At 36.6% G+C, this 27,357-nt stretch overlaps 1 long non-coding RNA gene across 1 annotated transcript in view; it reads left to right on the top strand.

The window, feature by feature from the left end:
- The window catches only part of LOC122799428, a 107,894-nt gene that overhangs the window by 35,027 nt on the left and 45,510 nt on the right, over window positions 1-27,357 (top strand). The window contains exon 3 of the long non-coding RNA XR_006364469.1: window positions 4,285-4,634. This is a non-coding gene — a long non-coding RNA (uncharacterized LOC122799428). The remainder of the gene's footprint in view (window positions 1-4,284; window positions 4,635-27,357) is intronic.

The raw sequence follows: 27,357 nt of genomic DNA, 5'->3' as shown, positions 1-27,357 counted from the left end.
GTGGTTGATGGCACATCAGGAGAGACAGGCACTAGAATAGCTGTTTGTTGACAAGCCTAAATACATCTCTGTAACTTTGCAGAAAACTTTATGATGTATTTCATTAATATACCTTATAACAGGTTCACACTGTATGGACCCAAAGTTAAATGGACATTGTCTAAAAGTGAGCAAGAGGGTAAAATCTTGACTGCCATTGGGAAATGATTTTCTGCCTCTCAATGGACATTCTCTATAAACCAAAAAGGAGGTAGGAAATTGTGGTTCTGCAAGTCTCAAGGTTTTGCCCTAGATGCTTCTAGTGATAGATACCCCACCAGAAGCAGAGGGTAAAATAATCATAATGGATGTTACCCCTGCAGTAGAGGTGGACTACAGAATCAAGGCTGTTGGGGTCACTTTTCTGACAGACCTTGTCAATGTTCATGAATGATTGCCTGACTGCCACATTCTGGAGGCAGTCGGGCAGGGAGTACTTGTCTCTGCACCCTGTGACCTGGACATTCATCACAAAAGGTGTATGGGTGCAGAGAATCATAACCAGAGTCTATATAATTCCCTTTCTTTATGATCCCCCTTATTCAAGAAAACTTCCTGATGTCACACCCACACAACAAAAGGCAGTAGTACAAGAAATAGAAAAGCTGTCTGATAAATGAGTCATGCAGGAGGTCCCATGAGATGAGCACAGGTCCAGAGTCTACTCAAGGTTCTTTATCATGCCATATAAAAATAGAGACCTCAGCCCATCCTGGACCTCAGTCACTTGAATCAGTATGTAAAACGCAAAATTCCAGATTGTCACGATTCACTCCATGCTATCATTATTGAGGAAGGATGAGTGGGCATGCTCAATTGACTTCCAGGATGCATATTGTCACATAAAAATAGACGGACACTCCAGAAAGTTTTTTCCGCTATCAGCTGGAGCTGGTAGCCAGTCACTTCTGTTTCAGAGCCCTGCCATTTGGTCTCACCACAGCTCCATTGATGTTCACCAAATGCATGGCAGTGGTTGCAGCTCATCACAGACTGCAGTAGTTCCAGATGTTCCCATACCTGGATGACCAGCTGGTAATCATGCCCACAAGGGATCTTCTTATACAGGACAGGGACTTCTTGCTCCACCTGTGTTCCAGCTGGGAATAACTGTCAACCTCAAAAAGTCAAAGCTTCAACCAGTCCAAATGATAGAGTTAATTGCAGTACTCAAGGTAATGATAGTCAGGTTACCAAAATCAAAGATATACACCCTTCAGCATCACACAATGGCTGTACTGTGTCATAAAAAAAACACCAGAAAATATCTAGTCTATGTCTTCTCAGCTCAGTGGCAGCTTCCATCACCTTAATCCCACTGGCCAGATTTTACATGAGAGTGTCACAATGGACCCTTGCAGTTCAAAGGTCAATGAAATGCCAGACAATGAACTTTCCCAAGTACCTCACACAGAAATGCAGGAATCATATTAAGTGGTGGCTAGAGTCTCTGATAGTTTCTCAAGGTTGTCCTTTTGTTCTCCCTTTCCCCAGGCCACAGTGACCATGCACAGTTCCCAACTCAAATGGAGGGGGGGGGGGCATTTCTTGGGAAAGATGGTCCAGGGCACATGGTATCCCACAGAGGCCAGTCTTCACATCAGTGCCTTGGAGATGAGGACAGGCCTTTCAGGATTCCCTTCCCAAGGGTATGATTGCCATGTAGACAATATATTAATGGTTTGTTACATCAACAAGCAAGGGGGAACATGCTCTTACCCTCTGTGTAGAGAGACCATGAGGGCTTGATAGTGGATGATATCTTATTACCACTTTCTGATAGCAATGCACATCCTGGGGAAGTCCAGTGTGTTGGCAGATCAATTGATCAAATCTATTCTTCTACCTCCCGAGTGGTCCCTCAACTTGTCAGTGGTGGAAGAGATTTTAAACCACTGGGGCCGACCTTGCTGCAACCTATTTACCTTTCCCTCTAACATCAAGTGCAGCAATTACTTTGCCCTCATCACCCAAGAGGGGGAGTCCCTGAGAGATGCTCTGGTCCACATTTGCCCCACTGATCTCCTTTATGCTTATCCTCCAACTACTGTCATACTGAAATTTCTGAAGAAAGCAATGTGGAGCAAGGTGATGGTGATCTTCATTGCCCCCTTTTGACATCAACAGGTGTGGTTTCCTTTTCTCTGGTCTCATCTGATTTCCCATCCATAGCTACTGGGCCTGGATCTATCTGGGGTACCTCACCCGGATATTGAAGCCCTCAAGTTGACCACATAGTTTATTCAGCTGCAGTGATGGTTAGATAGTCCAGGCTTTCATCTCCGGTAGTACACATTTTAACATCCTGACCCTGTACCAGAAAAGTATACAAAAGCAAATAGAAAAATTTTTTGATTTGGGCTGCCGGTAGAGAAATAGATCCTTTTAAAATTCCTCTCCATGTTATTTTGGATTTTCTGGCTAGACCTTTTCATGAAGGATTGAGTTTCTCTATATTTAAAGTGCAATTGGTGGCCATTTCCAGGTTTCACAGAGGAGAAAATTAATCACTAACTGCTTCTTTCAAGTTATCCAAGGCCTTCTTAAGGGGTGCATATCTTCTCTGGCCTCCTCTCAGGGACCCTGTTCCTCCCTAGGACATTACTATTTTGATTCAGGCATTGACAAGATCTCCATTTGAGCCTGTAGCCATGGTTGAAATTGAAATATCTTTGTTGGAAAACATTGTTTCTGGTGATAGGTACTTCTATACAAAGAGTTTTGGAACTTCATGCCCTTCATTGTAAGTCCCCTTGTTTGGATTTCCACAAAGACAGTGTATCATGGGGGACAAATCCATCCTTTACCAATCTATCAATCTTCCTGTTTTCTTCCCCATTTTTCTAATAAGGGAGAGTATATGCTACATCTTATGGATGTGCATTGACAACTCAGTTTTTATTTGCACTACACTAAAAACATTAAAAAGTCTGACCAATTGTTTGTATCCTTCTCTCTGGCAAAATTGGGTAAAGGACTGTCTAAAGTAACTCGTCTTAGTTATCGGAGTGCTTCTCTTATGTTTATAAGGAAAAGGGACTATCTCTGCCTGGCAATAAATACTAAGGCTCATTCTACTCAGTTATTTGCTACTTTAACTGTCTTTTTCTCAAAGGTTCCAATTGATGACATTTCTGCAGCAGCTACTTGGCCTAACATCCATACTTTCATATCTCATTACAAAGTTGGAAATCTAGGTCCAGGGCATACTTTGGTTCAGCCATCCCCTGGAATGTCCTTCCATGAGACCTTCCCACATTTGTGGTAGCTGAGGACCATACCTTTCAACTGTACAGAATTTCGCAGAATGCCCAGATTTTTGGCTCGTATTTTTGGTCCATTTTTCATAAAATTGCAGTTTTCTGGCAAATTAGAGGCAAATTATTAAAGACTGAAGTTAAAAAAATAATGACAGACATTTGAGCTTCAGACTTCATACTCTTTAGAAAATGTATGCTAATGCAAAACTTGTTGTTCTATCAACTTTCTAAGTTTGTAAGAGCAATATTTAAAAACTGTCCCTATTTTTGGGCCTCTGTCCTGCTCTTAGAAGTTGAGAGGTATGCTCGGGACTCTGTCCCATACATTGAGTATGGAAGGAAGAGATAACATCAGATATGAAAGGCATGTATGTACCATAACAATACATCCGTGTTGTCTGCTTCTGTCCTCCTAGACTCCCTTCCCCTTACTCTATCCCCCTTCCAGATGTCATGTTATATTACTTTGGTTCTGGACTGACTACACTGATCTATTGATAGCCTGACCATGTTTTTGCTATATAATATGTTACAGGATTTCCTTTGGTCATCTTCTGAAAATATATATTCCCTTTTTTGAGGGGAGTGTTATGGTCCTTGTTAGAGCTGGTGGCAAACCCATCCCATTATCAGTGGGACACTCACAGGTTGAGCTATCTTATCCTATTGCCTGCTGTATAAAGCAATGGGACTTGAAAAATCACTCTTTTCAATCACGCTGAATCACCATGGAAAAGCTGGAATTATATCTGGCTTTTCCATGACAATTTGGTTACATCACCAACATGGACCTGCAAGGAGAATTATTTCCCTGTTAGGTCCGAGTGTTGTAAATTGTGCAGCAAATGGCTGCAATTCATGAAGGGGGCAGGAATTGGGGCAGGAAGAGTCTTACAAAGATTGTGGCTGTAGAGTGTTTTTGTTTTTTTATTGGTACTTCTACAGCCAATAATGCTAAGACTGAGATTTGTCTTTTTTTTTTTAGCAGACAGAGCCAGCCAGCCTCTCCAGCAGCCATAGCAAGCCAGGCACTACAGTAGCCAGATACAATCAGCTAGCCACTCATCCAGCCACAGCCATCCAGCTAGCCAGTCCTGCAGCCAACCAGCCTCTCCAGCAGGGAAGCCAGACAGGCAGATGCTCCAGCAGGGAAGCTAGCCAGCCAGTCAGACAGCCAGCTAATTCATCTGGGAAGCCACACAATCAGTCCAGCAGGGAAGCCAGACAGCAAACCAGTCCACAGGGAAGCCAGCCAGCCAGCCAATCCAGCAGAGAAGCCAGCCAGCCACTCCAGGAGGGAAGCCAGCCAGCCCAGCAAGAACTGTGATTGTACTGGTAAGCACAAATAGCATTTTATGGGTCTAGCTTTTAAAAGTGAGAATATTGTGTTTTATTTCAATTTTTATCTTTCTAATGTTTAGAGGTGAATGGCTTGCACTATATAATATTTAAATCTATATGGTGGTTATTTTGAGATTTGCAAGTACTAGTTTTAAAGGTATAAAAATATGTATGTATGTCTATAAATATATTGTACATAATTTAATCTATAGTTGTGGTTGTTTTGAGATAATTTGGAAGAAGTAGTTTTTAAAGGTTAGAATGTGTCTATAGAAGTTTTTTTCTATTTCAGGTGGGGGCAATCTTCATGGATAGATGTACTGCACTTTATATATTTCACTGTGGCTGTTTCAGGGTCCTTTGCATTTACAGATGAAAATATTTTGAGACAGTTTGCACTTTTTGGGTGGAAATGTGTGTAATTTATTTTTTTAATAATGTCTTCAAGATCAAGGTAAGATGTATTGCTTTGGGTACTTTTATAGTGGTTGTTTAGTTATGACATGCAAGATGTACTTTTAAAAGTAAAAATGTGTGTGTGTATAACTTATTTTTTTGAGGGGACATGTTCATAGGTAAACATAGTGCATTTGGTATTCTACTAGTCACATGTTGTAGTGGCTGTTTTAGGATGGCTTGCTTTTATAAGTGAAAATGTGTGCATTTTATTTTTAATGCTGTCTTCAATAATCTTGAAATGTGCTGCTTTAAGTATAATGCGAATATGGCTGTTCTGCTGTTGGGCCTGTTCTTTATTGCATTATTGTACTTTGTAAATTAGTGCTGTAGTTTATTATTTATTTTTTTCTTATTACTTGCTGTGTTTAGAGGTAAATGGTGTCCATGGGATCTGCTGTGCATTGCAATTTATTTTAGAGTAGCTATTTAGTGATATCCTGCAAGAAGTCATTTTAAAAGGGAAAATGTGTGCATAACTTTATGTTTTTTGGGGGGAGCAAGTTCAGAAGCAAACACAGTGCATTTGGCATTCTGCTAATAAATGTCATGGTTGTTTCAGGACAATTTGTTTTTATAAGTGGAAATGTGTGTATTTTATTGTTAATGCTGTCTTCAATAAGTTTAAAATGTATTGTTTTGAATATAGTGCAAACTGGCTGTACTGCTGCTGAGCCTGTTCTTTACTTCATTGTTGTGCTGGGTAAAGTAACAGTTTTAAATTCTGGGGTCAGGTTTTTTCCTATGGTTATACCGAGGGTGTATGTAGTCAAACAGGAAAATTTCAGGTTTATTTGTAAACTACATTTGAAATGTTATTTTGCTATGCAAAAAAGTGAAAAGGGGATGTGAATACTGATATGAACAATATAGTGATTCAGATGAAAGTTTGTATTCATGTGAGGAAGAAATGCATGTTGATTTAAATAATAATTATTTAAATGCATATTGTAAAGTGGATGTTTCTAATATTCCTGATTCAAACAAGTTTCTCCTTTTGATACTGTACACGTTAAACAGTTTGGTACCATGATAGGTTTTGGGGGTGACAATATATCTGAAGAAGTTTTGAAAAATAAAAAATATATAGAGTATAATTTAACCTTTAAAGAATGGCAAGCATTAAAGGAGCTTCAAAATAGGAAGGATTTAATAATCAAACCAGCTGACAAAGGCAATAAAATAGTAGTAATGAATGTAGTCCAATATCACAAAATGTGTATGGAACAGAGAATAATGAGGTATATGAGAAATGTATCATAGAGGTGTATGAACAGGCTTTAACTAAATTTGAACAAATATGTCAGATTAGGATATTTCACTGAAAAAGATGTTAAGTTGTTTGATAGAAACAGCGAGAAAGCTATATTTTTTGCTTGCCAAAGGTGCAAAAAAGATTAATTGACCCCCCCCCCCCGGTAGACCTATAATTTCAGCATGCAGATATTTCCTTCATAATATTGGAATAGTACTGCACAATGTATTATTACCATATGTTCAAAAATCTCCTGTATATATACAGGATAGTCCTGATTTTTCTCAAAAAAAATATCCCCTCTTGTTTAGAATGAAAAAAGTACTGGTTGGTACTTAATTTGAAGAGCCTATATACTTCCATTAGACATGAAGATGGGTTGAAGGCTATTAAATACTGCTTGGGTGACACTCCTTTTACATATTTTGTTTTGGAAATAGTTGAATTTTGTTTAAAAAAATAATTATTTTTATTTTGACAACCAAATGTATAGACAAAAACAAGGTACGGCAATGGGGGCAGTATTTGCCCCTATGTACGCCAACATTTTTATCTCATTTTTTGAAGTTATATTTTTTGGACATTAGATTTTATGAAAAAAAAATGTTAATTTTATTTTCGTTATATTGATGATTTAATTTTTGTTTGTGAGGAAGGTTGGAATGAATTAGAAAGATTTGTGTTTAACTTGCACAACAATCCTTTCTGCCTTTCTTTTGATGATTTACAGAAAGGTAGAAAAGTAATTTATTTGGATTTGATTTTGGAAGGTAAAGAAAGTGGTAATGTTATAACCAGTGTACACAGGAAGTTTGAGGATGGTAGTCAATATCTTTATACAAGTAGTTGTCATCCTCCCCATGTAATGGATGCCCTGCCATAAGGGGAATTATTTAGGTTAAATAAGTTATGTAATGATGAAGTTAATTTAGAAAAAGAAATGAAGCAAACAATAGATATGTTTAGGAGAAGGGGATATAATATAAAGTCTATAGAGCCAACTAGAAACAAAGTATTAGAAGGGAGGAATGTAAATAGAAAGAGAAAAACAATGACAGTGGACCATCAAAGCAATGCCTTGAAAGACTAAGAAGTAAACAATTCCATATATTGTCTCTGTTTATAATATTACGAGTGGGGCATTAGTGGAAATGATTAAATATTACTGGGAATCTCTGTTGCAGGATAAATTTCTGTCCACTATTTTACAAAAAAAAAACTTTTTTTTCATTTAAGAGAAGTAAAAATATAAGGGACATGGTGGTCCATAGTAGTTTTGTTAGACCAATAGAAAATATTGGAAGGCCTCTATTGCAATATGGCACTTTTCAATGTAATAAGTGTAGTGTGTGTTCACTTATTAATACAATTGACAAAATTAATGATGTTAAATTTATGTCAAGGGGGCATATACGTGTGAAAGTAAAGGGGTAATATATGTGCTGAAATGCCCCTGTGAATTGCACTATATAGTGGAGACCAAGAAAAAATCAGGACTAGATTTATGGAACATTTGAGAGATGTGAAGAATCAAAAGGAAGAGAAAATCATATCCTCACATTTTAAAATATATCATAATAGTGATGAGAGTTTGTTGTATGGTACCATTTTAGAAAAAGTTGAATGTGCTGAGAAAAATGAAAATGTATTAAAACAAAAATTGTATAAGAAGAGTATATACATTTTGAAATATAAAACCTTAGTACCTAGAGGCTTAAACAATGAGCTGAATTGGAAGTGTTTGCTTTAAATGAATCATTTTAAGTAAATTAATTAATTGTTTAATTAACTGAATGTAATTTAAGGATGTATAAGAAGGGTGTGTTTTTTGTCCTTGTGTTATTCCTTGAAGGTGGTTACACCGAGGCTCTAGAATAAATTCTTGCATTTTATTACATGTTTTTTTGGCTTCCTGAAGTTTTCCATTGTGAACAGTATTGCTGATACATTTGGATAACAGTTGTAATCAAATTAGTGCTATAGGTTTATTATTTATTTTTTCTTATTGCTTGTTGTGTTCAGAAGTAAATAGGGTCTTTGGGATCTGCTGTGTATTGCAATTTATTTTAGAGTAGCTGTTTAGTAATGTCTTCCAAAAAGTACTTTTAAAAGGGAAAATGTGTGCATAACTTTAATGTTTGTTTGGGAGCATGTTCAGAAGTGAACACAGTGCATTTGGCATTCTGGTAATACATGTCATAGTTGTTTCAGGATAGTTTGCAATTTTTAATGCTGTCTTCAGTAAGTTTAAAATGTACTGCTTTGAGTATAGTGGGAATAGGGCTATGCTGCTGCTGTTGGGCCTGTTGTTTATTTCATCTTTGTGCTGGGTAAATTAGTGCTGTAGGTTTATTATTTCTTTTTTTCTTTATTGCAGTGTTTGGAGATAAATGGGTCTGCTGTACATTCTAATTTATTTCTGAGCGTCTGTTTAGTGATGACTTGCAAGAAGTACTTTAATATGAAAATATATGCATAACTTTATTTTTTGGGGGGTGGTGGGGGCATGATCAGTGGTAAACATAATGCATTTGGTGTTCTATTAATAGATGTCATCGTACTTGTTTCAAGATAGTTTGCTTTTACAGGTGGAAATGTGTGTATACTTATTCATCTTTAATGCCATCCTCAGAAGTGAACTGTATTTTGGGTATAGTGGTAATAGATTGTCTTGTGGGTGTCTTGATGTGTTATTATTTTTTTCTTTGTTGTGCTAGGGAAACCATTAAGGTTTTTTCTTTTTTTGGCTGCTCCCGTTAGGGGTCGCCACAGCGGATCAACTGTTTCCATTTCTTCCTGTCCTCTGCATCTTGCTCCGTCACACCAACCACCTGCATGTCCTCTCTCACTACATCCATAAACCTTATCTTAGGCCTTCCTCTTTTCCTGTTACCTGGCAGCTTCATCCTTAGCATCTTTTTCCCAATATACTCTGCATCCCTCCTCAGCACATGTCCAAATCAAAGTAATCTTGCCTCTTCACTCACTTCAATCACCAGTGTCTCACACTTGGGTACAGTCATCACCACTTCATCCAACTCACTCCAAAATTTTTCTTTCTCATCTATTGCACACCCAACTTGTGGAGCATATGCACTAACAACATTCATCATTACACCATCAATTTCCAGCTTCATAAACATCACTCTATTCAACACTCTTTTCACCTCCAAAACATCTTAGCATACTGTTCCTTCAGGATAACCCCTATGCCATTTCTCCTCCCATCCACACTATGATAAAACAATTTGAGCCCACTTCCAATACACCTAAGCTTACTCCCCTTCCATCTGGTCTCTTGCACACGCAATATACCAACCTTCCTTCTGTCCATCATATCAGCTAGCTCTCTCCCTATACCAGTCATACTGCCAACATTCAAAGTTCCGACCCTCACTATCACAGTCCTAGCCTTTACCTGCCTTTGGGCATGCCTTCCCCCTCTTCTCCTCCTTCGGCCAACAGTAGCCCAATTTCCGCCAGCACCCTGCTGGCCAAGAGTACTGGTGACAGTCGTTGTTAACCCAGGCCTCGACCAATCGGTATGTATATCTGTACTGTTGTCCGCATGTATGATTTGGCAAAATTTTATGCCGGATGCCCTTCCTGAAGCAACCCTTTCAAATCTTTTTCCACCCTGCTTAGATGTGGAGTGTACTGTGGCTACAAAGCTAAATCTGTATCTGTTCTATTTTAATATTTTTAATGGTTAAAAAACCTGCATGATTTCTATATGGCCACTTTTTTTTCCTCTTGTTAGATGTTTTTACTGCTGCAGGGGTGTACAACTGCTACCAACATACCTATCAATTGTTCCAAATTTTGCAGTGTCCATTTTTTGTCTCATATTTTTGGTCTGTTGCTAATAAAATTTGCAGTTATCTGGAACATCATTTGGGTTTGAAGTCACTAATGTCATTAATTTGAGAACAAGTTTCAGACTTTATATATTTCAGAAAATTCATGCTAATACAAAACCTTGTAATTTTCTGCTTTGTAAAGAAATAATTAAAATATGTCCCAGATTTTGGGCTTTTATTCCCTCCCCCCATTATTTTTGGCATTCTTCTATCATATACTACCCCTGACACTCTGTGCCAGTTTGCTGCAGCCCCTGTGATTTTAGCTTTGATCTCCTCATTCATACTTCCAGACTCCTCAATCATCCCTCCTAGATAGTTGAAGCTGTTAAACTGTTCCACTACTTTCCCTTCTATCTGAATTCTTAGCTTCTTAACTTCACCATTTGCTGCAATTACAACTGCCTTATCTGTACTCAATTTCATCCCATGTGCCTTGAGTTTTGCATTCCATCCACCTACCCTTTGCTAAAGTTCTTGCTCAGAGTCTGGCATGCCACATTGTCTGCATACAGCAACTTTGTTAATCTGTCTCTCTCTGACCTGTTTGCTAATTTAGTCCATGAACAATTTGAACAGCAGTGGGCTCAGAGCTGAACCCTGGCACACACCCACTCCAACTAGGAATCTCTCTGTGAGACCGAACACTGTTTGTACTTGAGTCATCAGGTCCTTGTTAATAGCCTACACAAGTTCTACTTGGGACTTTGAACCAACACAAGACAGATCAGATTTCTAGGGACCTTGTCATATGGTTTCTCCAAGTCTAGGAATACCCAGTTAGACTCTTTCCTCATCTCTATCTTCTTCTCAACTATCTGTCTCACTGCAAACATTGAGTCAGTTGTGCTGCATTCTGTTCTGAACCCAAACTGCTCACCTCATGTCTTACTTTCTACTACTCTGATTATTCATTTATCAGTCACTCTGTCCAGAACTTTCATGCAATGTGACAGGACTTTGATACCTCTCTACTACCCTTAGTTGTGAATATCCCCTTTGTTCTTGAAAACTGGCACTAGCATGCTTATTCTCCAGTCATGTGGGATACACCTTTCTGTCCACACTGCTATGAGTACACTCAGGAGCTGTTTCTCCCCTATTACATCCAGCATCTTTATTATATCTGCTGTGACCTCATCTGAGCCTGCTGCTTTCCCTGACCTCATTTTCCTTAGTACTATTTTTCCTTCTTCTAGGGTGGGATCCTTTTCTTCTCTCATCATAGGCTCTTTCCTGGACAGTACAGCTTCTGTGAGGTTTTCTTCATTCAAAAGCTGCTGGAACTACTATTTCCATCTGCCTTTGATGTCCTGTGGACTGGTGAGCAGGTTGTTGCTGGCAACCCTTATGAAGGGTGTCTGAGTATCTTCTTTGTCTTTCTGTCTTTGTCTTGCAAACTGATAGAGTTTCTTTGTGCCATCTACTGACTTACTTTCCAGAAGCTGGAAGAGTGCCCCTGATGCCTTGTTCTTTGTTATTGCAATTCCTTCCTTTCTTAGCTTCTTTGTTAGCCAAGCAGTATTCCTTCCTAACCTAGTCCATCTTTTGTATCCCCCACTTTTTTCTGCACTCCTTCTTTTTTTTGATAACTTCCCGGACTTCTGCATTCCACCACCAGCTTTCCTTATGTACCTTATTTCTATACCTGAATTAGCTATAGTATATATTTGTTCTGCAGTCCTCACACATGCTGTTTTGAGGCACTGCCATTCTTCTTCAATTCCATTTATTTCCTCTTCTTGAGTTGACAGAGCCCTGAATAATTCCTTGAACTGTTGTTCTTTCTCTCTCTCTCTCTCCAGTCAACTTCCAGGTCTGCATCCTGGTCTCTGTTGACCTTCGGGCCTTCTCTGACCACTACCTGCAACAGATTTTGTCAATCAGTGGTTTACGCTGTGGGCTGTTTCACTGGGAATGACTGCAATCACTGATTCTACCCCAGTGCTCTTTCCTTAGTAGCAGAAAGTCTACCTGAGTTGCATGTTAACCACTCTTGTATATGATCTTGTGACTGTCTTTCTTTCTGAACCATGTGTTGGCTACCATCAAGCCATTTGCCAAATAGAAGTCTAGAATGGCCTCTCCTTCTCTATTCCTGTTGTGACACCCATGTGGACCAAGGCAATCCTCATATCCTGCTCTTCTTCAAATATTTTTTATTTTCCAAATAATATAATGTTTAACAATACAATCATCAATAAACAAGTATAATAAACCTTTATATACACTATGTACAACTGATCTGAACAAAGGAGGGAAAAATTAATAAAATATATGAAATTAGTAACAAAAATGTATAATATTCAGTTAATAAAGTATAAAGTTACACAATTATTTAGGATTTATTTTTAATATCTCAATAAGAGTTAAAATAATTTCCCAAGGATTGTTTGTCCATGTTTTAGGTGAAATGTTCGATTCCTTCACCTTGATTTTTAATGTCACTGTTTCTTCCATCAATCTCAAGAATTCTTCCAGAGTAGCTTATTGTGAAGACTTCCACTTTCTAGTTATACATTTCCTTGCCACAGTTATTGTGGACCAAAGTAGGTATAGATCTTTTTTATTCATTCCAAAAGTATCATTATCATTTAAGAGGACTAAAGATTTGGTTAAAATAAAGGTATCTGTAAATATAGCTTTGAGAAAAATAGTAATTTCTTCCCAGACTTTTTTTATATTAATACAATCAAAAAATATATGAGACCAATCAGCTTTACAGTTTAAAGAACATCTCCAACAAATGGATTTATCAAGTGAATTGAATTTGGCTAGTTTATCAGGTGTAATAAATGCCCTGTGAATATATTTCCATGTAAATATTTTCCACACTTGTAAATTAAATGTCAAGTTAACAGAACATAAAAGATTTGTTTTACTCTCAATTGATACATTAGTGTGACATCCTTTTGCTATGAAATTCCAATATCTTGCATTAGAGTTAGTTTTATATGTTATAAATATTTTGTATAATTTTGAAATTAGATTCGTCCAATTATAATTATCGTAAATAACTTCAGATATTAGACTTATCAAATTTGGACTAGTTTTATAAGGAGAATTAATACTTTTACTATTAAGATCCTTAACATATGATAATATGATTTGTAGTATCAACCAATCTGCTGATGGAATGTCATATTTATTCTGAATTTGTCGAATGTCTAATATTACTTGATTCTCTATACAATGTTGCCAACAAGTAAAGTTTTTCCCCTCCCATCTAAAATAACATTATGAATTGTATTGAAGAAATTCTTTGAAGAACTAAAGGGTATTATCAAGTCTAGCCAAATCTTAATATCCATGTTAGTATATATAAATCTTCTGAATAAATTATAAATATTATTTATATAATTTAAGTTTGTTGGTTTTGTTATATTATATTGAATATTAACAGTCAATTTGTGCCACATCCTATTATTTTGTTCACTTAATATGCAATTTTTAATTATTTTATTTGGAAAATCTCTCACATCATACCTTTACATAAAGGAGGTAACTCCAATAAATACTCTAATTACAGGCCCATAGCTCTCCTGTCTCCACTAGCAAAAATCATGGAAAAATGTGTTCACTACCAGTTAATGAGTCACTTAACCAAAAATAACATTCTAACCAACTGCCAACATGGCTTTAGGCCATTTCATAGTACTACCACTGCTCTCCTTTCCTTTACGGACTCTATAAACAAGAATCGCAATAATAATATCCTATCTTCAGCACTCTTTATTGACCTGTCCAAAGCCTTTGATATGGTCAACCACCCACTGCTCATAAAAATTCTGGAATCTCTTTCTTTAGCACCCAAGGCTATCCACTGGTTTACTTCCTATCTCACTAACAGGAAACAGGCAGTCCTCTGGGATAACAAACTCTCCTCTCTTCTCCCAGTTTCACTTGGTGTCCCCCAAGGCTCTATTCTCAGACCTCTTCTATTCTCCTTATTTATAAATGACCTACAAGTAGCTATTCCCCAAGCCACATGCATACAATACGCTGATGACTCCACACTAATTTGTTCTGCTAAAACCATCTCTGAGTTACAAACTATTACTCAAAATGTATTTCACACAGTTGAGGCATGGTTCTTAAAATGCTGCCTACTTTTAAATGCTAAGAAAACGAAACTCCTCCTCTTTAAACCCACTACTAGGTCCCCCACATTAGACTTCTCTATCTCATCTAGTAATGGCACCCTTATATCCCCTGACTCTACTACCAAGCTGCTAGGTGTCATGATTGACAACAACCTTACCTTTGATTGTCACATCAGTAATACCATTAAAAGTGTAAACAGAAAATTGGGCTCCTTCTACAGAATTAAAACATTCTTAACCCCCTATAGCCAAAGTTACTCTTGCCCACTCTCATCTTATTTCCACGCTTCTCTATGCCTCACCTATTTATACTAACCTGAAGAAAAATAATCTCTCTAAACTGGCTAACACTTACAATAGTATCGCTAGATTTGTAACTGGTAATCAATTCAGAACTCACCACTGTCTGAACCTACAGCAACTTCACTGGCTTGAATTAAAAAACATGTTGCTTCTCTCCCAACTTACCTTTGTCCAAAGAGCTTTCTATCAACCTAATAACACACCTGTTCTTTCCAACCTTCTTACCCCTTACTCTAACCTTAATTCACTTCGGTCCTCAAGCAAACTTCTAGTAACTTTAACTAAATCTAATAACCTTGCTGGTGACTCCCTTTTCTCCAACACCATTGGCAAATACTGGAATCATCTTCCCATTGAACTTACTTCCATTCCATCTCCTGTTCTTTTTAAACAAAAACTCAGAATTTACCTTAAAAATCACTGGTTATGCCCCTGCTTTAACCCCGACTAAAACTCTGACTTCCACAGTTTCCTCTCTCCCTCTCCTTTATACCTTCTATTTACTACAGAGGTATATTACCTCCACTTTAAAAGGGTTACATCTCAACTATCCTCCCTCCAAATGATAACTCTTCTAATCCCCAAATACTGCAGATAGTACATAAAATTAACTAATTTTGCTTACTCTATTTTTCCTATTAATGTCTTTTCTTTTACACTATTATTTTTATGTCTTAAAATGTTAAATAATGTTAAATAAGTTGTCCTTTTTTATGATATGTTTTGTTGAATCCTATGATGTAATACTGTATATTGTCTATTCCCTCCATATATTATTCTGTTCATTTTTTGCATTTTATGTAATTGTCTTGTCTCTATGTGGAGCTTTTCTCCCTGGGCCTCTGCTGAAAATGGAAATATATCCAGTCAGACTAGCCCGGTTAACAAATGTAAAATAAAATAAATAAAACAAAATAAATTTAGAAAAATAATAGTGTGCAATGTTTTCCATGTTGAAGAATAATTAGGATCTATCCAATTAATTATAGTTCTTAATATGGAAGCTTTTATGTATGATTCTAGATCTGGAAGTTTAATTCCGCCCATTTCCCAAGATCTAATATGATGTGTATAGGCTATTCTATTTCTTTTTGGATACCAAAGAAAGTTTAATATAATTTTATTTATTTTTTTCAAGATTTTCTTTAAGTACTATAGGAATAGCTTGTGCAATGTAATTAATTTTTGGAAGTATTGTCATTTTTATTATTTGTAATCTGTCTTCAAATCTCAAGAACATTTTATTCCAGCTTACTATTAACATTTTTATTTTATTAATTATGTTGCTATAATTTGTGGCTAACATATATTCTAAATTATCACATAGTGTTATTCCTAAATATTTTATTATGGGAACTTGTTTTCCTATCATACAATTTGTAGTTAAGGTAAATTCTCTCTTTGTATTCAGATGTATATAATTAGATTCTCCCTTGTTACATCTACGGCCGGAAATATGATAAAACCTATCCACTATTTCATCTAGTTTTTGTACTGATTTCTCTGAGACAGATAACTTGAGTAAAACATCATCAGCAAATAACATAATTTTTTAATTGAGTTGACCATATACATCTATGCCTGATATATTAGAGTTGTGGCATACTAATGAGGCAAATAATTCAATTCTTAAGGCAAACAGTATGGGAGACATCCGACATCCCTGCTTTGTACCTTTGGTTATATCAATAGACTTTGAGGTAAATGGCCAAAGTTTTACATAAGCCAAATTGTTTTTATAAATATTCTTTATTAGCGTAATAAAATTAGTAGGAAATTAAAACAATTCTAAAGCCTTAAAAAGAAAATCCCAGCTCAACGAATCAAAGGCTTTTTCTATATCCAAAGCTACTATTAGAGCTTCTTGGTTGTTTCTATTTAGAAAATCTATGAGTGTTAGAATTCTTTGTATATTGTCATGTGTGTGCCTTTTATAAATGAATCCTGTTTGATCCTCATTTATTATGTGTGTCAATGATTTTTTTAATTCTACTAATATTGACATGAAGATTTTATAATCATTGTTAAGTAAAGATATTGGCCTATAAGATTTACACTGTAAAGGGTCTTTGTTTTCTTTTATAATGGGTGCAATTAAGGAGTATCTCCATGAAATTGGATTTGTTTTGTGCTAGAATTTCATTCAAAATTTTGTGAAACAATGATATTACTGGAGATGGAAATATCTTATGCAATTCATTAATTATTCCATCAATTCCCGGTGTTTTATTACTTTTACTTTCCCTGATTTTTTGAGTATTTTCTTTTAGAGATATTTGTTTTTGAATGTCTAACTTTAACTTTTCTGGTATCACCTTTACCTTTACTAATTTCAGGTCTAAGTTTGATGTATTAGTTATATGTAAAGTATCATTATAATGATCAGAGAAATAATGTTTAAATGCATCTAGTATATCATTTATATCTGAAACCTTTTTGTTTTTATCCTTCCTTCATGTATAATACTTGTAATATTATTTTCAATCAATTTTTTTAATCTTATTGCTAAATTATGCATATGGTTGGGTGATACTGCATAGGAACTAAGTTTTAACCTTTCTACAGCTATATTAGTTTTGTGAGTTAGGATTTCATTATATCTTTTGTTTAAGTCTTCCAATGCTTTTTCATCATTATTTTGTTTGTAAGTAGATGAATTAAAAGTGAGATCTGCAATTTGTTTTTGGATGTTACATAATTCTGATTCCCACTCCTTTAGGTTGTTTTTATACCATGAAATAATTTTTCCATTTAGGTAGGGTTTCAAGGTATCCCAAAGATTAATTACATTTATTTCAGTAGTGTAGTTTATATCTAAAATGAACTTCTGAATCTAACCAAGGTTTAAATTGTTTTAATTTTGTAATGTAAGATGGAATTCTTGACATAAAAATTAATTTCTTATAATCTGCATGTATTTTGAGAATTAATGAATTATGGAATGAAAAGGGACAAGGGATTATGGAACATTTTATTATTTGTGAATTTAGCTCTTGAGATATGCAGATTTTATTAATTCTTGTATGTGTCCCAAATCTGTGGACTTAATGTGAAAATAATAATGAATTGTTCTCCTTATAACTAAATGTATCAGTTAGATTTAAACTTTATTCCCATTTCTTAGTAGCTTCCCTAAAGAACTTACATGTAAATTTCTTTTGCTTGTGGTCTCTGATTTATCCAATATACAATTAAAGTCACTTCCCAAAATCAAATTTCCTTTATATACTCTAGTTATTAGATCCATGTGTTTTCTTATTGTCCCAACCACAATACCTGGAAACCAATATATATTTACTAATGTCCAGAGACTATTGTTATATTTTACTATTACTATGGCTTTGAGTCCTTCTTTATCTTCATATTTGTAAATGATTTGAGGCATAATGCCATTTTTTTTCCGTAAAATTAAAGTTCCCCTAGTCTTTTTCTTATATGAAGAGTGAGATAAGATCATATATTCATTAGGATTCCAGCTAAAGGTATCATTTGTTTTGAAGTGAGTCTCTTGAAGAAATACTACTTGTAATTTATTTCATTTCATATATCTTAATAAATTAGATATTTTCCTTGGATTGTTTAAACCGTAAGTGTTTAAGGATAAAATAGTCAAGTCCATTCTCAGTATTTTACTTTACATCATATTTGTTTTGTATTATATTTTGTAATACCATACCAAATGCAAAATGTGTAACTACTGTGTTAATAATTCTCATTGTAGTCAATATTTTAATTTTGGCCAAATAACTTGAAATAGAGTTTAGTTCAGGCCAATAAAAAAAGAAAAAAGAAAAATGCCAGAATTACTTGTATAACAAGTATATAAATATTTTTGTAAACCCTCTAATGTACATGAAGTGAAATACACTTCCAATCTGCTAGATGCGAAAACATCTAACAGATTGCCTACCATAACTTCCCTCATGAAAAAAGAAAGAAAAAAAAGAAAAAAAAACAAAAAAAAAACTAACCCCTTTCGAGCTCCAGTACACCTTTTCTCTTATCTTGGGGATTTAACAATATTAGTTATTATTTTCCTTATATAACTATTAATAATGAATTAACACAATGTATGGAAATGAGTATTGATTTGGTAATGCAATTTAATTTTAGATTAGATTAGACTTCTTTTTCCGAATATAATCATCTTATCATGTACTACTTAAACATTCATAAAGTAAAATCTCATTTATGACACAGTAAATGTTGCTTAATATTAGTTCTCTTTAGTCTGAGAGTAGTATATATACATATTAATAGTCTCCAATATTCTGATATGACCAATATACTAATGATTATGTCTGATAAACTCTCTCCTACATACTAAAAATATATTATAACTGAGTGAAGTAGATTTAGAAATGTATCAATAAGTGAAGATAAATTATGGACAAGTCTATTCAAAACATTTGAATCATACTACAAAAACGATGTAGTCCATAGAATGAACCCTTAGAGTTGTGTTCACTAGAGATGATAATGTAAATATGGTTGAGTGAACAATACATGTCATAAATCTCTATAGTATCACTCACATGCTTTCAATTAGAGACAAATGAAAGCATAACCAGATTCTGTTTATTTTATGTCCACCCATGAATGCAGTTGTGACAAATTAAAAGAAAAAATTAAGAAAGACAACATTAGACCATAGTGATCACTCATTGATAATGAAACAGAAGCAATTTTCCATGATAAGTGGCCATGTGGGTGAACAATTTATAAACTTCTTATTACTAATGCATAGATATAATATCAACTTATATTATGAGAATATCATCAGAGAATATTGAACAAAATGCTAGTCAAGACAAAGCATTACTGAAGCTGTTCTGCACAGCCACAGTTCCTTAGAACCTTTATAATAGAGTGTTTATCAAAGACTGTGTCATGCATCAAGATACAAGAGTAGGCAGACTCCCTCCTTTGTTATTAAAGTGTTAAAAGTAATGACACTCTAAAAAATACAAAACTCATTAAGCTGAACAATGCCTTAAGAAATCTCTTTATCTCATATCTATTTAATTAGTGTTCTACTTGAATTTCTCCTCAAGTATTACAATTTACAAATCTATCTTATTTTACTACTTGAAGCAGTAGCAAAATCAGACCATGAAGACATTTTCTCATGGGCCCTTTACTTTAAAGAAATAAAGATGAAATTCCAAGGTGAACTCATTTTACCAACCATCTCACTAAGAAACTGATAACCTTATTATTTAAACAGTTGTCAATATTCAGTAAAAATATCACCTGCATAATAGTCAGCTATACAGTTAATGTCTGAAGGATTAAAGGTAGTTTATGTTATAAATCCCTGCCTTAACCAGGTGTGTAGCATACAGAATATCATTTAAGATTTGCGTTTCTTAGGAACCTATGTCTGTAAATGTGTAATTCAAACAATTCTTGGTAGAATGAATGACATCTAAACTACTTTATTATGCTAATTTATGTGCAATTTTACTATAGGTTTCCCAGTACTTCCCAGTCATCAAAGCAACTCCCACAATACATCAACTGACACTCGCAAGACTGTCTGAGATGCCAGTTTTGAGTTATAGAACCATGGGTTAAAGTTTTGCTGGGAATAAATCAACTGTTCAACATAGAAAATAAGTACGCATGCCCACACAATTTAGTTGCGCAGTTAAACAACTGCTTGCATGTTGGTGTAAGAATTTTGGCTAATTACCAGCATCTTTGCCACTTTACTGAAAGCTGAACCCCACTTACCAAAGATTAGAAAGCACTAAAGGGTGAGGAGAGTAATCAGTAATTTACTATCTACCTTAATCAATTCAATTGAACATGTCTAGGCAGTGTGAACAGAGGAAAATAACAACACTGCACAGTACAGGGTTTACTATGTTATCTAATAAAGCAATGTACACATTATATTCAAATAAGCAGGAGTTATACGTACAAGGTAAGAAGTCCCTTTGTGACTTCTAAAATGAGACAATTTCTGTTGCCAGGTTAATGAAATATTCAGTATCTTCTTCTTCTTTTGGCTGCTGCCGTCAGGGGTCACCACAGCAGATCAACTGTTTCCATTTCTTCCTGTCCTCTGCATCTTGCTCTGGCACACCAACCACCTGCATGTCCTCTCTCTCCACATTCAGTATAATATGTCTAAAACCTGTCTTAATTTTACTTATGTGCACAGAAGTATGTCACAACTGCAGCTGATGTGTGCATCTCACACACATATTTTCCTGTTTACACTTGCCGTGTAACAGATGCTTACAAAAATATTAGACATGTCATTTTACTGGATCACCATAGCATAGTGTATCTTATAGCCTAGGTAAAAATAATTCAGAAGTAAGAAAGGACTGTGTTTACTTCAGGTATAACAATGTAGTCTGTAATGCTTCTATTACTTTTTCAACTGGATGTTATTCAGTGTTACTGTAAATTCTTCTTTTTTGTGTTGCCTACATGAAAAACAGCTACTCTGTCACTGATTTCACACCTATTCTTTTTATTTATGTAAAAGAAGGGAGATATTGTACTTGAAGGCCTCACCTTGCATTTTGCGCAGAAGTGGGCATGTCGCAAATGATTGATGACCAGGGCTGCATATGTAATGAGCCATGACTGACATGGCATTCTAATCAGCTGGTGAGAAGTAAATTAAATGCCTTTGGGAATAACTTTTATGAGAGGTGCAAAAAGAAGCGCAGAAGTAGTAAACCTGTCCTTGCAGTAGAGCTGAAGTGTTGTCCTTTACAGAAATATCAAGTTCATAACTTTACCATTTGGAGTTTTTACAAGTTTTTTTCTCCTCACTTGTATGCAGAGAATGAAGAGCTCTTTTTCTGAGTGACTGGCAGTGCTTTGGCATCTAAGTCACCTCAGTAGGAATGTCACCACAGTAGGACACTTAATTTTCCAGACTAAATTCAGTCAGTCATATTTGTCGAGCTGAAAGCCATATTTTTCATATGTAGCAGTATGCAAGATGTTCTAGTGTTGCTAATCTTTCTTGGGGAAAGTTTCTTCAATTTCTTTGTCACAAAAATATTACGGTGTAAGAGCTACCAGAATGTAAATCGCTCCAGTTGCTTGTGTATTACAACTTTTGCATTTGCTGTGGTAGAAAAATATGTTTTATTGCAGTGTTTTTTTAATGGCTAACTAGGTTTTGTAATTTAATTACATTTTGTGACAAAGGATTTGGTTTGCTTTTACCATATACTCACATTGAACTGTAACACAGTTAAATGTTTTCATTTGGTTAACTTATAATCTTTGGTGTGTTCTGTATTTTCCTTAATAGCACTAGTCTGCTGTAAAGATCCCTCCACTGGCAATCTTAATATTTGTAAGTATTTCTGTGTAGTTCACTTTGCCTTTTACATTGCAAAATTCATCTTGATTGGAGCTTTTGAATAACCTTTAAGGTAGTGATGCATGTAAAGCGATGTTAGGTTTGAAAGTTATTGTGTAAAATAGACATATGCTAGTGTCACTATTGAGGGAATGCATATTCATTAGTGCCCGATTACGAAATAGCACGGGGGCGAGTTTTGGGCGGGGCTTGCTACTGCGCATCTAGTGAGGACCTCAAGTACAATATCGCCAAAAGAAGTCAGAATTTGTAGATTTTAATAATCCAAAGACTATGTTAAATGAGCTTAAAATATACTGCTTGTGCAATTGATATCACAGTACAAGCGCTACCTTAACAACAGACAAGCAGGTGATTCCTTAACTGACTATTTCCACCTTAGACAAGGGAAAACTATAACTAGTGCACTAGAATGTTTCAAATAACAGCATTGTCAAAACCCAGTAATGGAACTCTTTTTATAGTGACTCTAACTGTTTTTTTCCTCATTTAAAAATATGGATATCTATGTTACTTTTAAAATGGAAATTTGAAGTGTAGTGAAGTCAGTAAGCCATAGAAACTATGATTAAAATTTTTCAATTCCTATTATGCAACACTGAGGTGAACTAAATATATTATTAATATAAAGGGAGATGAGAAAAAACATTTGTGTATATGTTGTCTCTCTTCTTCCTTTACATATAACTAATTATACTAAAGTGAAAGATAACATTTGAATCTGGTTTTCCTCACTTCCTATGAATGAGATGTAACTATATTTTTAGAAGTCACTGTAAGTTATAAAACCATTTAACATTATCAGACACAACCACTAGACTTGTGTTGAGTATGTTGCATAAAGTATAAGTTTAATAAAAAGTATAAATGTCTCAGAATATAATAGGCAATATAATAGATAAAATACATACATTTTGAGGTAAAATCCAGAAATCTATATCTTTGTTGATTCTTTGAGAGATTTGGAAGACTGCGTAGTTTTAGAATCAGTTCTTTGTTTCTTTTTCCTTACATCAGACCAAGTATTTTTTTCTGGAGATCTTTTCAGGTTGGTGGAAACAGTCCAGTCCATTTCTTCAGGAATTGTGATGATATTATTATTCTTGATGAAGGTAGAAGCTTCTTCAGTGTTGTTAAAGGTTCTCAAGTCATTTGAATAGAAAATTCTGATTCTAGCAGGATATACCATCTGCACTTTTATTTTACTTTGTTTGAGAAGTTTCACTAATGGCCAAGTTTTTTTCCTTGTTTCTAACACTTTTGCAGAATAATCATTGTCAAGTTTGATCTGACTATGTTATGGGACTTTTTCTCCAGGCTGTTTTTAAAATGAGCTCTTTATCCAAGAAGGACAGGAACGTTACCACACTTGATCTTGGTGGTGCATTAGGTGAAGAGGGTATAGATTTTCCTATGGCTCTGTGAGCTCTTTCTATTCCATTTGATAATCCCTCTTTTAAATCAAGCACTTCAAGAAGCCAGGAATTCAAAAAGGTGATGATGTCTTCTCCTTCAGTTTTTTTCTGGAAGGCCAAATATTCTTATATTAGATCTCCTCTCCCTATTCTCTAAATCATCCACTTTATTAAGTAGTCAGTTATTTTGGTGAAGTAAGAATTATGTCTGATTTTCCTCTTCTTTGAGTCTTCCATCTGTGTCATTTAGTGATTCTCCATATCAAGTAATTTACTCTGTTGTTGCTGCAGTATTTCTTTTAGTACACCTGTTTGCTTTTGGCAGTTTTCCTTGAGACTTTCCAAATTATCAGTGAATCTATCCATTTTCAACAACAGCTCATGTAATGCGGAAGACATCAGTTGTATCTCCTTCTTCAGAGTGGTTTCTGAGTGAGAATTCTTTAAATTGGCCATTACTAAACAGATGTGTTGTTCTCCAGAATATTTTGACAGGAAAAACTCAATAATGTACCTATCCAGGAATGTCCAAAGGGCAGTTTCAGGTGTACTCTCCAGTCCAACTGGTGAATCTGGGCATTTTGAGGCAATGTTACAACTGCCTCATGTATACAGACAATCCTCTCCTCCTACCACCAAACACTAATACATGCGAGAGATGCAATTATATAGCCAAACTGGAGGCTAAGCTCTCTCAACTCAAGACTGGATCAGACAGTCAAGAAGAGAAGGGAAATACTGGCATCACACCACCAGTCTCACATAGACCCATTAAACCAACACTGGCAAAAAACACATGTAAACACATGAAAACATACTCGGAGGCTCTAAATAAAAATCTGCAAAAGCAACAGAGTCCTCCAAAACAGACATCCAAGCAACCTCTACCCCCCCCCAACACAAACTATGAAACACATACTTCACAAAACCAGTGTGCCACTCAATGACAGCCCTCAAGGCAAAATAACATACCCAACATACTAGTAATAGGTGACTCTATAGTCAGGCACACTGACAAGCACTCAGGTCACTCCAGAGCAAGTACAAATGTCCATGTTGGTGTGAATGATCTGAGCCGTACCTCCCTGGACTACATGAAAAGAGACATGGAAGAGCTCTCTGATCACATAGCCCAGGCCGATATGACCCTGACCCTGAGTAGCATCCTGCCCTCACCAAGAATGATACCATGGTATAAAGAAAAAATTACCAATTTCAACAATTGGCTAAGTTTCTGGTGTCATTCAAATGCGATCTAGTGTCGTTTTGCCTGGGATGACATGCTTGACAAGCCATGCTGCTTCGCTAGAGACGGCTTGCATCTGTCACCCTTAGGCTTTCAAATACTGGCTAAGGCTCTTGCCACCCCCATAGTGCCTTTTTTAGGCAAGGCTCAAAAGATAAACCCACCGCCGTAAATAGCACAAGTAACAAAAATCTGAGGGTAATACTACTCATTGCCAGAAGTCTAAACCTCAAAATGCACTCACTCAAGGCACTCCTCAGTATGGAGAAAATCGATATATGTGCAGTGACAGAAGCTTGGTTTAAGGCTCCAGAGAGCACCCCAGCACTACCAGGCTGCAACTCATACCATACATTTCGGCCACAGAACCCGGACAGAAATACAAAAGGCAGGGGAGTATCCATATCCATTAAGGATACCCACACCTCCAGATTAGTGGCACAGCATGATGCTTCAGAGATTATCCATGTGCAACTAACAATGGGCAAAACTGCAATTCAAATTGTAGCTTGCTACAGATCACCCACCATGTCCCAGGACCCCCATTCCGCATTTCTGGAAATACTGGGTAACATAAAGGTCCTACCAAACACCCTAATATTGGGTGATTTCGACTATGCAAACATTAACTGGGAGAACTACTCAAATGCTAACTCCCTTGCCCAACATTTCCTAGAATTTATGAACTCAAATGCCCTGGAACAACTGGTCAACACTCCCACCTGAGGTGACAACATACTGGACCTGGTCATCACCAACATGGGTGAACGATGTTCCACACCAGAGGTCAACCCCTCACTGATTAGATCTGACTATAAACAAATCACTTTGGATATCCACATTTCGCCCACACCCCTGGAAAAGGAAACCACCATGAAAAACTTTACAAAAGCAAACTTCATGTTACTTAAGATGGAGGTGGAAAGACCCCATGCTAAAGTATAACACTGTCCAAGTTTCAAAATCCTTTACTAATGCATTCTATGGGCACCTACAAGAATGCATGGATTGTGCTAGCCCAAGCAAAACCAAGACTCACTCCTCCAAGAAAAGGAAACCAGCCTGGTGGACACCTGCCATAAACAAGCTATACAACAGAAGGAGGAAACTAGTACAGAAAAGAGTAAAATCCCAAGAAGGGAAGACATCCCTGATCAGTATCAGCAAGAAACTACGATCCCTCATAAAATCATCCAAGGCGAGCTTTGAAAGAAAACTTGCCAAGGACTCCAAAGATAACCACAAGGCATCCTTTAGCTATGTCAAGAATCTAAGTGGCAATGCTCAGATCTGCTTGGAGTTAGTGCAGAATGGCACAAAATACACTGAACCAACTGATATTGCCAACATCCTGGCAGACAGGTTCAGTGCAAATTTCACCCCCCTCTCACCCCCAAAAGGGCCCATAACCATACCAGAAGAATGTAGAGCCCCTGAAATCACAGACACTCAGGTTAAAATATCCCTCTCCAAAGCCAAAAACACAGCATCAATGGGACCAGACGGTGTCCCAGGCTGCGTCCTATATGTGCTCAAAGACAAACTAACCCCTCACCTAAACACACTGTTCAAATTCAGCCTCTCCACAGGCTACGTACCCATAGAGTGGTGCACAGCAACGGTTATTCCACTCCACAAAGGTGGAGCCACAACAGACCCCGAGAACTATCACCCTATAAGCCTGACTAGCTTGGTCTGCAAGGCTATGGAGCGCATCATTATAGAACTCATTAACAGAGACATTGGGAACCTCCAAACACTGGACCCTGCCCAGTTCAGCTTTGTTAAGGGCAGATCATGCCTCCAAAACCTGGTGGACTTCTTTGAGACAGTTACCAAGGCTATAGATGAGGGAAAGGTGGTACACACAGCCTACTTAGACCTCACAAAGGCCTTCGACACCATTCCCCATTCTGGTAATATAGACAAGCTCACCAGCCTGAACATAAACCCCTATGTCACAAGATGGGTTGCCAATTGGCTCACGGACAGAACCCACATGGTGAGAGTTGCGGTAGCTAGGTCTGACTCTAAACCGGCTACAAGTGGCGTTCCCCAGGGCACAGTCCTAGGACCCCTCCTGTTTAGCATATACTTCTCAGAGGTACAGACAAGCACAGGAGGACTATGGCTGACCAAGTTCGCAGACGACTGCAAACTAGGGGCTATAATTGACTCACCGGCTGACACACACATCCTCCAAAAGGGTCTCACTGAGACGGATACCTGGTGTTAAAATCATGGCCTCAAGCTTCCTTTGGAAATAACAAAGTACCCACAAACTACCACATAGGTGGGGTAGTCCCCTAAATACGGAAAATGTAATAAGGGATCTGGGGACCCTAGTAGATAGTAATCTCTCCTTTGATAATCACATTGCCAAAGTGGTTAGAAAATCCTTCTATGCGGCCCACCTAATCACAAAAGGGTTTGCATCCAGATCAAAAGAGGTCATTGTGCCCCTCTACTCATCACTCATCAGACCCATCATAGTGTACAATGTCCCATTTGGGATGTACCTTACAAGACACCTGCAACAGCTGGAAAGACCACAGAAGTACCTCACCAAGAGGATTACTGGCCTCAAACAGATGCCCTATGCAGCTCGACTGAAGAAACTCCAGCTGTACTCGGTTGCATACTGCCTGCTCAGAGGTGATCTCTGCCTGACATACAAGGCCATGTCCAACCCAGAATTGATGGACATGCTCCACCTAAAGAA

The sequence above is a fragment of the Protopterus annectens genome, chromosome 4.part0, assembly GCF_019279795.1.
Source record: "Protopterus annectens isolate FY-2018-M chromosome 4.part0, PAN1.0, whole genome shotgun sequence".
Classification (NCBI taxonomy): Eukaryota; Metazoa; Chordata; order Ceratodontiformes; family Protopteridae; genus Protopterus; species Protopterus annectens.
The sequence above is the reverse complement of the archived record's forward strand: the minus strand, read 5'-3'. Positions and strand labels throughout refer to the sequence as shown.